We start from the raw sequence: 13,923 nt of genomic DNA, 5'->3' as shown, positions 1-13,923 counted from the left end.
AAAGAAAAACACAATTAGAAATTAAAAAAATTAAACAGGAATATTCCCAAAATTTTTACTTCAAGCAACCTTTCATTTGCCAGTTATACCTACTGTGGTCTACATATGTTACAATGGAGATGCTAAAAGGCTCCTGTATTGCCATTTAACTGAAACACTGAAACGTCTGTAAAGCATTACTGTCTATACTTTTTTTTTACTTGCTTATTTATATGAGCCAATTTTTCCTTGTTACAGAGACCCCAGTATATCCTGCTAACAATGCAGACAGCTATAGAGGTGGAGCTATACTTAGACACTGAGGGTGGAATCTCTGAAGGAGCCATTGTACGTGTGATCTGAACCTTCACTTTAACTTATTTAGACGGAGACTGCAGTGCAGCCAAAAACTTTCTAGGAAGCACACTGTAAACTTGGAAAGCATTAATCAGCCACGCTGTCCTCACAGTACCTTGAATAATCATGGTTTCTGTGCAGTACAGCAGAACATTAAATCATCCTTCGTGACCTGTTGAGTGATGAGGATGATGCCCACAAGAAATCATCCATAAAATTTGGGTGGCTGTGATCATTTATTGTATTAAAAACTTTGCTTTTTAATGAGCGTACTTACAGTCTAAGCTATAGAATCTACTGCTGTAAATGCCAAAACATGGCAATGCTAATATCATAATGCTAAGCAGGTCTAATATATATCAAGTTCACAATTTCAGTTTGACATGATAGCCTGCTAACATTTTCTAATTAGCACTGAACATGTTGAACATTATAACTGTTCAACATCAGGAGGTTATCATGCATATTGGCATGGTTGCTGTATGCAAGGACTCTTTACTCTAAGTATCTTTTACGTATCCTGTTGGTGTGTTTGTGTCTCTGTAGTTACTTATTGTGTATTTCCTTGTTATTGTTTGATGTCAATGTACAGTCATTTGATCTCTTTGAGGTTGTTTTTTTATTGTTTATTTTAAATAATGGAATCAACATGTACTACATTGTTCCAAGAGCCCATGTTACCAACAGTGGAAAAAAGAGTGATCCGTGTAAACACAGCCTGCAGTTCAGCTTAAAATCACTAAATTTTTGTTACGTGACTGTTGGTGTTCGCTTAGTCACTCATGGCTTCTCAGTTGTATTAAGAAGAGCAAATTTTTTTTTTTTTAATTTTTTTTTTTTTACAAGATCTGGTTATAGAAATCCAGAAATTACACATAGTTACTTCCAGGAAGGTCCTAAAATTTTTCTTTATTTCAGTTTGTGGCTCTGATAAATGGTCATTTTGGCGATTGCTTTTAAAGGTAAAATGCCTTCCAAATCTGTCAGCACATTTTAATATATCATACACAGAATGCAAGTTTTACATTAAGTCCCAAAAAAATGGAGCAAAAGTTGGAGATTCAATAAACCCTGGGGTGTTTATTATGATTTTGAATTCAAAAAGTACTCAGGCCATCTGGCAAAAATCAGTTATCGGTTATCAGAGGATCATGCAGGTCTCCTGTCAGCACTACCATTAGGTGATGTACTGGTCCTATTTCCTCTCATTTCAGGTTCATTGTGTATGATTTGAATGGGTATGGTGGGGAGTGAAAGAAGATGGAGCCTTGCAGGATCTGATTATCGAGCCAAAATGATTAGGTTTGCTTTAATGAATGCTGTTAGGAAGTAGCCACCGCAGAAAGAATGAGTCATAATATTGATTGCTACCCCCTCCTTCACTCGCTCCTTCTCCCCCCTCCCTCTGTCTTGTCTTTCCATTCATCCACCTTTCCTCCTCCTCTCCTCTTTTCCTTCTCTCCTGGGACATGCCAGATTTCTCTTCCCCTCTTCCTCTTCTCAGATGAGAGGAGGGTTGGCATTCAGCCCGGCTGAGCGTTGCATACCAGTTACGGTATGACTCGTTCAACTCTTCAGTCTGGATTAGGTGGAGGAGGAGGGCTGCAGGGAGCTTTAGAGGAAGGGAGTATGGACGGGGGTCTTGTCACGAGATGCCACGTCATCTTGGTGTGTGACATCTATTTTTAGCAGCGTAAACAGAGGGATTCCAGCCCACTGATCGTGGCTTTGCAGGCAGAACTGTGCGGTGGGAGGCTGCCAGAGTGTGCAATGCTGGATGTGAATGAACAACACTTATGTTAAGCCCAGTCTGTCTGCCTGCGCTGGCGTTCCACACCACTCCCACTGCCTCGGCCTGTCAGGCTGAAACTCTGCACCGCAAATACATCAACGAGTCTGTCTGCCACTTTCTCATCCCCATCCTGATTCACATGCAGCCGCATCTAAATCATCTCATGTGGAATAAAAAGCGTGTGCTGCTCCAAATTTGATTGTTGATTTAACAGGAGCGGTACAGATAGACATTGGAACATACAAATAAGCAATGCAAACATGGAACGATTACGAAACAACGGGCCCCCAGGTATAGAGGTGGAAGAGTCCCCTGTTCCCTTTTAAACAGATGAACCAGACACAATCCCAGATGGCCTTTAAGTTTCTTTGTGTTTTTGTGTAGTTAGGCTGTTTGTGTGTTTTTCTAGCCTTTTAGTATCTTTGTAGACATTTTGTGTGCCTTTCTGGTTGTTTTACATCTAATAGAGGTCATTTTGATTGTCCTATGTCTCTTATTAGTCATTGGTGTCTCTTAGTGGTCATTTTACATCTTTTTGTGGTCATTTGGTGTCTCTGTAGTCATTTAGAGTCTCTTTTTGGTCAATTTTTATCTTTTTATTACTGTTCTCATTTGTGGTAATTCTTGTCTTTTCGTGGTTATGTGTGTGTTTTGTGGCTGTTTATGTCTTTTTGTCGTTTACATCTGTTTGTGACTATTTTGTACCTTTTTTCTTGGTAGTTGTTTTTGTCTCTTAGTGGTTTTAAATGTTTTGTGTAATGCAGTAATTCTGTGTGTATTTTCTGTTTTTTTTAGTTGGTTTGTGACCATCTCTGGTCATTTCTCTGTTCAACTCTTGTTTAGCTTGTACCTTTGCTTATACCTCTTTGTCATCATTATCAGGAATTAGTAATTACTATTTTACAGGAAAAACTTTGTGTGTGCTTTGGTTGCAGCAAGACAGTTCAAAAGTAAAACCAGATTAATGACATAAATTAATTGAATTTATTAAAATAATATACACCCAGTACCAGTTTATTACTTTGAGATGGTAGCTGCTACATGCACCATCAAAAACACCATCAATGAAGCCATTTTCTGCATTAATACCTTTAGTTTTTACTCTTTATGTAATATATCTGCAAATTTACTTAAGCAATATTTTTGAATGGAGGACTTTTACTTGTTACAGAGTATTTCTGTAGTGTGGTAATACTGTTTCTACTCAAGTAAAGACTTTGACTGCTCCTTCTACCACTGATACAATTAGATCAAGTTGTTTATAGACTCACATTGTCAGGGTTTACAGCAGTTAGTCAGAGGTGCCCTGCCAAGAACACTTTAAATATAGATCCATACCTACATAATGTCCCCAGTTGCTCTTGGAGAGGTGGGCTGGGTTAGTGGGGATCATGTGAGACCGAGGTTGGCAGGCAAAGATGGGGGTAGGTGTAGGGGTTGTTCTGTGAATTGAAAGCTGTCACATTTGGCCGGGTTTGTGGTGCTCAGTTTGAGCACTCAGTCTAATTAACAATCCCTCGGCTTTGTTCAGATGCAGTGAGGCGTTGTGTCCTCATCAAATATTCAGCCGCACATAGATTCAGTTGTATGGATGAGGCAGAGCAACCTGCTTACTTGATATTTAGAGCGTCAGTCTGTTAGTTAAAAGTAATCTCTCTGCTTCCTCAAAGATTAGACTGATTGCCAACAAGTCCAGTGCTTACAGTGCACAGGCTGTTGTACACTGTAAAAAGACCGCTTTATATTATTTGACATAAATAAGGATTGCAAGTTATGAGGCCTCGCATATATAAAACAAAAAAAGCAAATGTCTTCTGTGATGTTAATATACATTTGTACCCTTTTGAAACAATCTTATCTACTGATTGTTTGTACTATGCTTTAGTCATATATCTACAAATACAATATTGTTGCACTGAATGGCCCAAAAAGCCTAAAATGTCAACTACAAGAGGAAAAAGCTTTCTGTTGAGACCATGAATATGTGTCAAAACACCCCAGAGCCACACTTCCAGATTAAATCATATTTACTTCTATAGCTCATTTAAAACAACCTGAGATAACCAAACCGCTGTACAAGTTGTCTCACAGGCAGCAACAAAATTTTTTGCAAACATATCAAGACAGAGTAAGACTTGTAATATCAACTTGTAAAATAAAACAAAGTAATATTACTAAGAGGCAAAACAGGAAAGCAGCTTATAATATCATTTTTTAAAAAAGTAAATATGAAATACTAACATATTAAATCAATTATAAGCAATCAAAAGCCAATGAAAATATGTACATCCTGAGATTTTTCTTGATAATGTCAATAGACAAGGAACATTTCACTGATAGAGGAAGGCTGAACCAAAGCTTTGGAGCTGCTACATAGACACGACGTCCCTTCCACACCAGCCTCAATCATGGAAAAGTTAACAGCCGATGGTCTGAGGATCTAACATGACTGAAAACAGTTTTGTGTTATCTTTGTTGTGTGTGATAATTTTTCTGTCTGAACAAACTCGCTCCTTTACAATCAGACATGATGAATGCAAGTAATCAAGAGATGAACCTGTGCTCTTAATAGATCTCTGTGACAAATGAAAATGGCTGGAAGGACCTGGTGTTGCTGCTCTGTGTCACCCTCGCTACACTGGCTGACGCCGGCTGTATATTAGCCGGCCTCGGAGACCTGGAACTGGGCCAAATGCTAATGGTGCTGGGTTAAGGAGTGGATCGTCCTCTCCTTTATCTGTGGCCCTTCGAATCTCTCCGCTCAATTAACGACAGTGTCTTCCTCTGCTGTCCTTCTGTTTCCTGGTTTATATCTCATTAACAGTAACCTCCTGCTTCCCCTCCCCACTTCCACCTGCTCACCGTCTTCCAGTATGTGATGGCTGTGATTGTCACAGATGCTCTTTGTGCTTTGGTTATGTCTATTTTGTTTGTTTTTCTGTCTTTCTGCTGTATGTTATTCTCACTTGAGATAATTGCATGAAACACATAAATAAAGGTTAAATATACACAGGAGTAGCATTTAATGGTTAACACTTTTGTAATAGAAATATTGCAGTTTTTACTCCTCCAGATTAACTGACTGTTTTACTTTACAGGTTTTTTTATGAGTAAAACACGAGGAGCTTTTCAAAATGTTGTATTACTTTGTATACAACAGACGTGAGTACATGCCTGTGCAATATCTCTTAATGTCAATATGTCTTATGATTCAGCACTGCATGACACAATAACTGCATTACATTAAAGTTGAACAGTGGGGATAGTAGATACATAGTAGATTAATTGCATAAAAAAATAAATGCCACAGTAGAAACTCAGCACAACAAAAGTCAGTACACCTTTCTTTAATGAGGGTTAAATTTATTTTTCTGTACTTTGTATATGAACCTTTATTTTAGATGACAAACTCAATACTCTTCAGCATGAATGATACCAAATTTCTGGAGAGACGTTCTACTATTCTTTTTTTTTCAGCTGCTTTTTACTAAAGGGGTTGTGTTTCTCTGTGTTTCTCTTTAAAATGCCCCAAAGGTGTTTTATTGGATTCATGTCAGGCCCTGAACAAATGTATCTTGATCTCATCTGACCAAAAAAATGTGCTCTTTAACAAATCTTCTGCTGAAGTACAAGCAAGCATATTTTTCTTGTCTCACTGTTCATGGGGGTTGATGTTATGAACTGTCATTCACACTGTCTGAGCTGCCACAGAAACTGAGTTTCACTGAAAACTTCTATGCCATGTCTGAGACAGCTGCCCGTCTGTTGTTCGCAGCTAGATTATGAAAGTAGTACTCTGTCTGTGGCGTCATTTTAAGAGGATGACCTCTGCAGCTCTGATTAGTGGTACTACGACTCATTTTATACCTCCTGATTACTGCTGCAACTGCGTTTCCACTGTTTTTTAGTTGTTTACTGATCTTTCTGTATCATCACCTTTGCGACGTCTCCCAGTCAGATTTTCAGTTCCTCTGGCAGTTCTCTTCTATGTAGAGCCATGATACAGACATACAGATAGAGAAAGTTCTGTTTTTCACAGCTGACCATGTCCATGCACTTAGGCTGATTTGGAAATCACAGGTGTACTCACATTTGTTGTCCACTGTATATACAGTGGTTTCCAAAAGTTTAATAATAGCAAAATCAAATGGATGTTTTTGCTACTTCAATTGTTTGAATTTGAGATGAAACCATAGCAATGAGACAGAAGTACTGACTGGTATTAGCTATTATTTTATTGTCTTTATGTGCAAATAGCATTTTCATTTATGTCGTGTACAAAAGTATGTTACCTGTAAAGTGAAATTTCAGTCTACATATTTTTGTAGGACACAGTATTTTATGGTTGATTATTCAGCTAAGTCATTAGTTCAAATGCATATCCTTTTTTTCTACAGGCAATAGATTAAACAGTGAGTTTTTTTTAATGTACACTACGTGACAGTGAGTAGTAATCTACCAAAAAAGCCATAAAATACTACTACTTAAGTATTTGTCATACCGTTTACCCAAGAGCCCTAAAACTACAAACTGTGATTCCTCAAGTTTAGTGTTGTAGCTGCAGCTCTCTGCCTTTGCTTTACTGCCTTCCAGACAGAGATGCTGGAAGTATCTGGAGGCCCAGATGAGCAGTGCGAGTGCTGATTAGCTCCCCTCCCTCCTCAGACAGTGATGCATCACCATCATTTACCAGAACGCAGGAAAGCAGAGTAATTTGAGAAACGTCACAACTTACTCCAGCTGCAGCACACAGCCCCACCACCATTGCTGTGCTCCCTCACCCCCACCTTCCTCACCCTCACCCCCACTTCCCCTTCACCACTGCCCTGAGCTAAAAATAGCGCGTCCTCTCTCATCACCCAGCCATCACGTCAGGGCCGTGTTCACTCTCATTTGCTGCCCACGCCTCTTTTTATGTTGTGATGTTTTGACAGTGTCAGATGATCACATTAGCTGAGGGTGAGCACATTTGGCATCCGTCAAGAAAAACTGATTTTTGGCTAATTTGAGACACACAAATCACCATTTAAATAATCTCCAGTTTTCCTAATATATTGTGTTTTTATATCATCTTTTTTTCAAGTATTTTAATATCTTTTTGCTTTTCTGAAACTGGATTGAGGAAGGAAATTATTGCGAAACGTGACTTGTGCTCCTTAATCTGCTATTTTATAAGCGCACGCTCTTTCATAGAGTTGTGTGTTAGTTCGCTGAAACCATGTTACTGCGCCGCCTCCTTAAAAAAAGGCATTAGCGGTCTGCTCGCTGAGTCTCATCTCAGCTGTTTCTCATTCACAGGACAAAGGATGGAAACATCGCTGGAGATGAACTGTCGGTGAGTGACATTTCATATCTGTACTTCTGTAAACTGAACGTTTTCCATCAGCAGAGCAGTGAGAAGGAATGATTCACATCCTTTTTTAAAAGTAAAAATAAAAACAATGTAAAAATCCTCCTTGCTTATAAATCGTAGTGCTATGAGAAAAATGTGGTTAAGATATCAAAGGTAAAAGCAGTCATTCTTATAAGACATAAAGAATCATTGTATTTTTAACATGCCAGTGATCTTTAAACTGCTCAGATGTCATGCAGCCTATGCTTAAACTTGCAATAATACACCAAATCGCTTTATGCAGAATAAAGGGATTTTGATGAATTATTCCAATTATCTCATTTAAACATTTGAAAATCTGATTCTGTCAAAAACTGAGATTCTTCACTCCTCGGTGCAAACGTGAAGCCATGACTGATTTAGCTGTGATCAACAAGCATGTGACAAAAATCAGTGGTTTAACTGCCGGCTTCCACAGAACAGATAGAAGACAAGAATGGAAACAAACTAAAATTGTAAATTGTAAAATACGTATATCGTGTAGAGGTACCGTTTTTCCCCAGTAATGCAGATAGCTATAGGGAAAAATGTTGAACATGTTGGTTCCAGGTTTATTCAAATTTAGTAAAATAAATAATCTAAGAAATTAGCTTTAATTTTTCTCATAGTATGATTGTTATTGCAAGTATGCTATACAGCAGAGAGAATATCTCCTTTTCTTTCTACTTCTAGCCATGCCTGTATATTGCAGCAAACAATGAGCCCACAGTGAATAAAAATGATGGAAGAAAAAATGTCCAGAGACTGCTTGACGCAGAGTCCCGTATGTCTATCGACACTGAATATTGACAAATCTAAAATGTAAAGTATATATTGCTTTGTTTATTTGCTTACTACATAAATCCATTAATAGTGTTAATGTCTCCAGTTTTGTTCTAAACTATAGAAAATAGTAAAAATTAAAAAAGCTTATGAATGAGGAGTTGTCCAACGGATAAAAATAGTATGTGGAAATAATTGTAATATAATGTAATCACCTCAAAGCAGTAGTTAAAAGAAGCAACAGATTATTCCCATGTCAATTTATCTGTTGACAATTTTCTCAATTATTCAAGTAGTTCTTTGGTATATAAAATGTCAGGAAATGGTGAATAACAACTGAGATTATGTCCTCAAATGTTCTGTTTCATCCACATGTATATTCAGTTTACTCTCATAGAGGATATTCACATTTAAGAAGCTGTAATCAGGGATTATTGTCTTCCTTAAAAAATACTCAAATGTAATTGATTGTTGACACAGTTAGTGATTAATTGAACAGTTGACAAGTAATCGATTAATCATTGCAGCTCTACTTTCTGACTGAAGTGAAGATCATTATAAACCATCAACCTCAGCTGATGTGAAATATAAAGGTGACAATCCACTGTGAATTTATTCAAACACGTGCAGCGTTTGAATAAAATACCATCAGTAGCATCACAGCAGCCGACAGTAACCTGCAGCTCTGGCCAGTGTTTGTAGGAAGAGTAACAGGCGTGTTTGGTGAGGAAAGGTTTGCTTGACAAGGTCACAAATTAACAGCCACATTGGCAGCAGATGTTCACGTTGCGGAGTGGCGTGCAGCGGGACCATGGTGTTTGAAGAGCAGGAGTTGATTCTGTTAGCGTGTGCTCTGCTGATCCTCAGATAAGGAGTGTGTGCACCGGGTGGAGCACCCATCAACAAGTCATTTTCTTCTGAGGACGTGCAACTCACTGATAAAACGGGAGGTTGAGAGCGAGGAGAGCGATGAACCTGCTGCTGCTGCACAAACCTCAGAGCTCATCCTTAGTTCCTGCTTGCTGGTATGACTGTAAATTTAATCCAGGTGGAGGTTTGCCTTTTGTGATCTGTTGTAGTAAAGTGTCTTCAGGTTCATCCCCTGTTGTGCTGGATACACCGTGTTTGAAATGTCCTTACAGGCGAAGCAGCAGCCTCGCAATCCCCTATCGAACACATCTGGCTGCAGGTGGGATATTTTTAAGCTGAAACCCACTGAGACGCGTTGGCTAGATGTAATTAAAGAGACATTTATAAAGTGCAGACATGTGAGTCGTGGAGTTTATCCTCTGCTTGCAGCCCGCACTCGCAGCCTTGTTCAAAGAACAAGCTCCAGTTTGCATTCGAGTCACAGAGCTGAGCATCTGAATTTCTGGCAAGTAAATATTAGAAGTTCATTAAAGAACACTTTCCTCAGAGGAATAGCTGGCAATGCTTTATTGCACAGGCCTATTTCTCATAATTTAGCTGTAAATTTTAAAAAGATATTTCCAGGAAAGTGCAACAAAGTTTAATAGTAATTTTAATAAGGTTTAGCTGCTGCAGTTTTGAGCACCCACAGGTTATGTTGGAGTTTTTAATGTAGTGTGTAACTGAAGAACTGTTGATCCTGTTTTGTAAATTAATACTTGAGTAATATGACTGAATATGTGCAATTTCCAAATTGTACTTACATACTTTCACCACAGTGACATTTTGAATGCAGAATGAATTTTTACTTTTAGCAGATAATTTATATAGTACAACATCTGTACTTTTATCTAAGTGAAGTATCTGAATATGTTTTCTGCCACTGAGATTAAACCAAATAATGTATAACTTCATAATTATGAGGTACTGGCGGGAGGATTTGGTTACCTTTTCACAGAGCCAGGCTACCTGTGTAAATTCAAGTTGTGGTAACCAAGATAAATTGGTTTGATAACTTATTTTTTTATTACCGTGAATTCAGGATTTGAAGTCACCATCTCCACTGGTAACTTGAACATATCCATATCTACTAAACATATCTAGACAATTTCAGACAGTTAAGGTTGTGTTTTAGATGACCTGTAAGCCGAACAAATAAAGTGTCATTTGACAAATCTGCTCAGCCACAGGGGGCTTTTCATATTTATTAAAAATATATTTACGTTTGTTTTGATTTGCTTTCATGATTCAGTATGCTACTGCAGTTTTAAAAACAGTTGATTACCAACAATTTGTTGTTTAATTAATTTTGTCATGGCTACATGATTAAAAAACTAAAGTTACAGAAAAGTACTTAAAACACAAAAAAAGTCCTTATAAATCATGTAAAAATTCTGCTTGAAACAACTTCATTTACTTACCTACATATTTGTAAAAGAAACACAACGTTTTTGTTGGGCTTAAACATAATTTTTGATAAATTTGAGCATTGTATTTAGCATGAAAGTAATGTTAGACTCAAAAATTTTGAAAATGTAGAATTCTTTTTTTTAACTGGAATTTTTAACTTGCTCTGTTTATAGTGTTTAAAAAAATCATATGGTATAACTGACACGTGATAAATTACCTTGATGTCAGCCCATATGCAAACCTTTATGTTAATATAACCAGATATGATGAGATGATCTGATCTCTAGTAGAACACAGTTTCTGTTGTTTTACAGTAAAGTCACAGGGCGGAGTCTCCAACTTATTAACAGTGATCTTTAAAGAAGCTGTTACTCACCAGCAAAAAGCCATCAGAAACCATCTGGATAACAGTGCACACTTAAAAGATATTAGAGTAGCATCACAGCTGCAGTGTGCATAATCGTCAGTTTAAAATGCTCATTCAGAAGGAAATACCTGTGTTCACATCCCTCAGCTGGCTCATTCAAATTCTGTGGACGAAACACACAGCAGGAAAGGCAGGACGGTCACGACACCCTGCAAACAGACGCATAATCATCAAAGCTGCTGATCTGCCTCTGGGAGTTGCGATAAAAGTGACGCATGCACACGATTTACATGGATTTTTCTAAACGTCACTTTCACACTATCACGTTTAGAAATTATCTCATGTGAGTGACAGATTTATTTGGATGTGTCAGCAGATGGTCTGCGTGTTTTACTGCATTGGATGCCAATTCAGTGAACATGTTAATCTTTTAAAGAAGATGTTGGTTTCTGCTTCTTTTAGATGTTCGATGAAAATTAGAGCTGCAACCAAAGATTCTGTTTTTTTTTTTTTCAAAGCAAAACTGCAAAATATTTTTGGTTCCAGCTTCTTAAACATTAGGATTTGTCATTTTGCTCTGTGTTATACAATTGTAAAATTAATATGTTAGTTTTTTGGGGGGAATAGATAAGAGCTTCAAAAATAGGTGGATTAATTGATTAATTGGTTAGTTGATGTCATTTTCTTCAAGCAAAACTACCAAATATGTGTGTTGCACCTTCTTAAATGTAGGGATTTGTTGTTTGTCTTAGTTTTAGAATATTGTAAAATTAATGTATTCATATTTAACAATCAATAGTTAATCATTGTAGTGGTTAAATCTGAGTCTCACATTTATACTTATTTTTTATGTGCATTTAAGCAAATTAAGAAATATTTACATTCAAAATGAATTATAATTCCCATCTCCATTGAAAATAAATTCCTGCACTTGTAGAGCAGATTCTGGCTCAGTGTTACACAACGATGCTCACTGAAAAGGCAATCAATCTGGTGGGCTGCACCACCAGCTTGCTGCATCACAACAAACCCCACCAATCAGACTCCAGCCTCATGCGTCTCCACAGTAACAGAGCTTTCTTAGTCCCGGAGAGGTGGAGACAGTGGAAGGAGGAGAGCAGAAGAGAAAGAGAGGTGGATGGGAGAAGGAGAGAGAGGTAAAGGAGAGGGAGAGAATCGATACCTTCTCTTATTTCACAGGATTTCGGAAGCAAAGCTCCTTCCTGATCAGAGGTGGGGGGGTGGGCTGGTGTGGACTGGCTGACCACAGAGGAAGGAGGGAGCGCAGGGATGGGGTGGAAGGCTGCCTAGGTTGGGAGTCTCACTGGGGCTGGGATCTGCAATGGCTCCTAAGCCTGTTCTCAGTGGATCAGCTGGGTGGCTGCGAGGTTGACAGGTAAACATCTGATTTCTTTCACATGTAAATGACTCAATCAGAGCGTTCTTCCATTCGTCCGTCTCAAATGCACTGTCATGAAAACACAGGTGAATTACATGATGGCAACATGGATGCTGCCTGTTAGGCTGACTGCTCAGGGTGAAGATCTGCAGGTGGCTGCAGTTTTGTAATCTTCTCCGAGGATGTTACGGACGGGAGAAAGCGATGAGGTTTATTTGTAAGGACCAGACTGAGCGCTTCAGCAGTGTATTGTGTCATTGGAACTCATGTCAGAAAGCGAGGCGTGTGTTTTGAAAAATGAGTGCTGTTTTCAAAAGCATTTCCAGAATCCTGACACACTCTTCTACTCATGTGGATAAAAAAAAAATGTTTAGTAGATTTTGCCAGGAGCAAGTTTCAGCTAAAATTGCTGGTGTTAATTAGGTTTTGCAAGAAGAAATCACCTCATGCTGCAAATTTTGGGAGGAAATGAAGTATTTCATATGAAAGCAACACCAATAAGTGCCTGCATAAATGACATTTATGTTTTATTTTGGTTCTTATTGTACAAATAGAGCTATATCCTGACATCGTTATTGTTGTGATTTACAAACATTGCCAGCTCTTACTCCATTTTAATGGTAGTTCGCCTGTCAAAGCACAAACTCGATGAAACGATGAAAGAGCACATCATGCTGGGTGGTGCAAATGTGCAGCATGCTCGTCGAGTAGAGTGACAATCAGTCATTACATGAGGTTATGCTCTGCACAGAAAAGACTGATGTTCTTTTGCTAATTTCTTACTGTAGTATTTAGTAGGCATTAAGCCTTTGGATTTCATGCATTTTAATCTTTTTTTGATCCTGTCATTTTTACTCCCTGTAGGCACTTTTCCTGCATTTTTTACAATTATTAATTTTACAAAAATAAATAAATAATGGAAATAGCATGTAGAACATGTACCAAGTGCCTACAGGTGTTAGCAGTACTGGAAAAACAAATAGAAACTCTGTGTTCTGTATAAACACAACTTCTGAATTTTTGTCACGTTACTGTTGGTTGTGCTAAATAGTGCAGAACTTTGTTTTTCCAGGACTTCAGTTCATGCAAACGGTTTATACGCACCAAATTTCTTAAAAAGATATGTAGAAGAAAGTGTTTTTGATGAAATATCACAATTTAATGTGATGTTTAATCAAACCAGGAAAGATCACTTTGTTATTGGACGTGGCAGACGTCATGTAGTTCATTCAGCGTACTGGCATGTTTCCTCACACATGAAGAACGCTAGAATCTGTTTTAAATCCATGTGTGTTGTGATTCCCAAATGCGGAGACAAATCCTGACAGGGGATCTTGTTAGTGCAGCACAACTCTTAAGACCGCTCAAGATTTAAATCAGCTGCATCCTGGTGCATCAGTGTGTGATGTGTAACAAAGAGATGATGTGTTGTCCTCTTGCTCTTAAATCTTGTGGTGCATATCATGATTGTAAAGTGACAGAAATAGACTGTGCATATACACACTACCAGTCAAAAGTTTGGAGACCATCTCATTCGATGCTTTTTATTTATGTGT

At 38.0% G+C, this 13,923-nt stretch overlaps 1 protein-coding gene across 7 annotated transcripts in view; it reads left to right on the top strand.

Moving 5' to 3' along the window:
• LOC111565803 (membrane-associated phosphatidylinositol transfer protein 2) overlaps window positions 1-13,923 on the top strand; it is a 189,019-nt gene that overhangs the window by 59,270 nt on the left and 115,826 nt on the right. For all 7 annotated transcript variants that reach the window (XR_008604585.1, XR_008604583.1, XR_008604582.1 and 4 more), the window contains one exon: window positions 7,427-7,463. The gene's annotated coding sequence lies outside the window, so the exon portion shown is untranslated. The remainder of the gene's footprint in view (window positions 1-7,426; window positions 7,464-13,923) is intronic.

Source organism: Amphiprion ocellaris, chromosome 17 (assembly GCF_022539595.1).
Source record: "Amphiprion ocellaris isolate individual 3 ecotype Okinawa chromosome 17, ASM2253959v1, whole genome shotgun sequence".
NCBI lineage: Eukaryota > Metazoa > Chordata > Actinopteri > Pomacentridae > Amphiprion > Amphiprion ocellaris.
The sequence above is the reverse complement of the archived record's forward strand: the minus strand, read 5'-3'. Positions and strand labels throughout refer to the sequence as shown.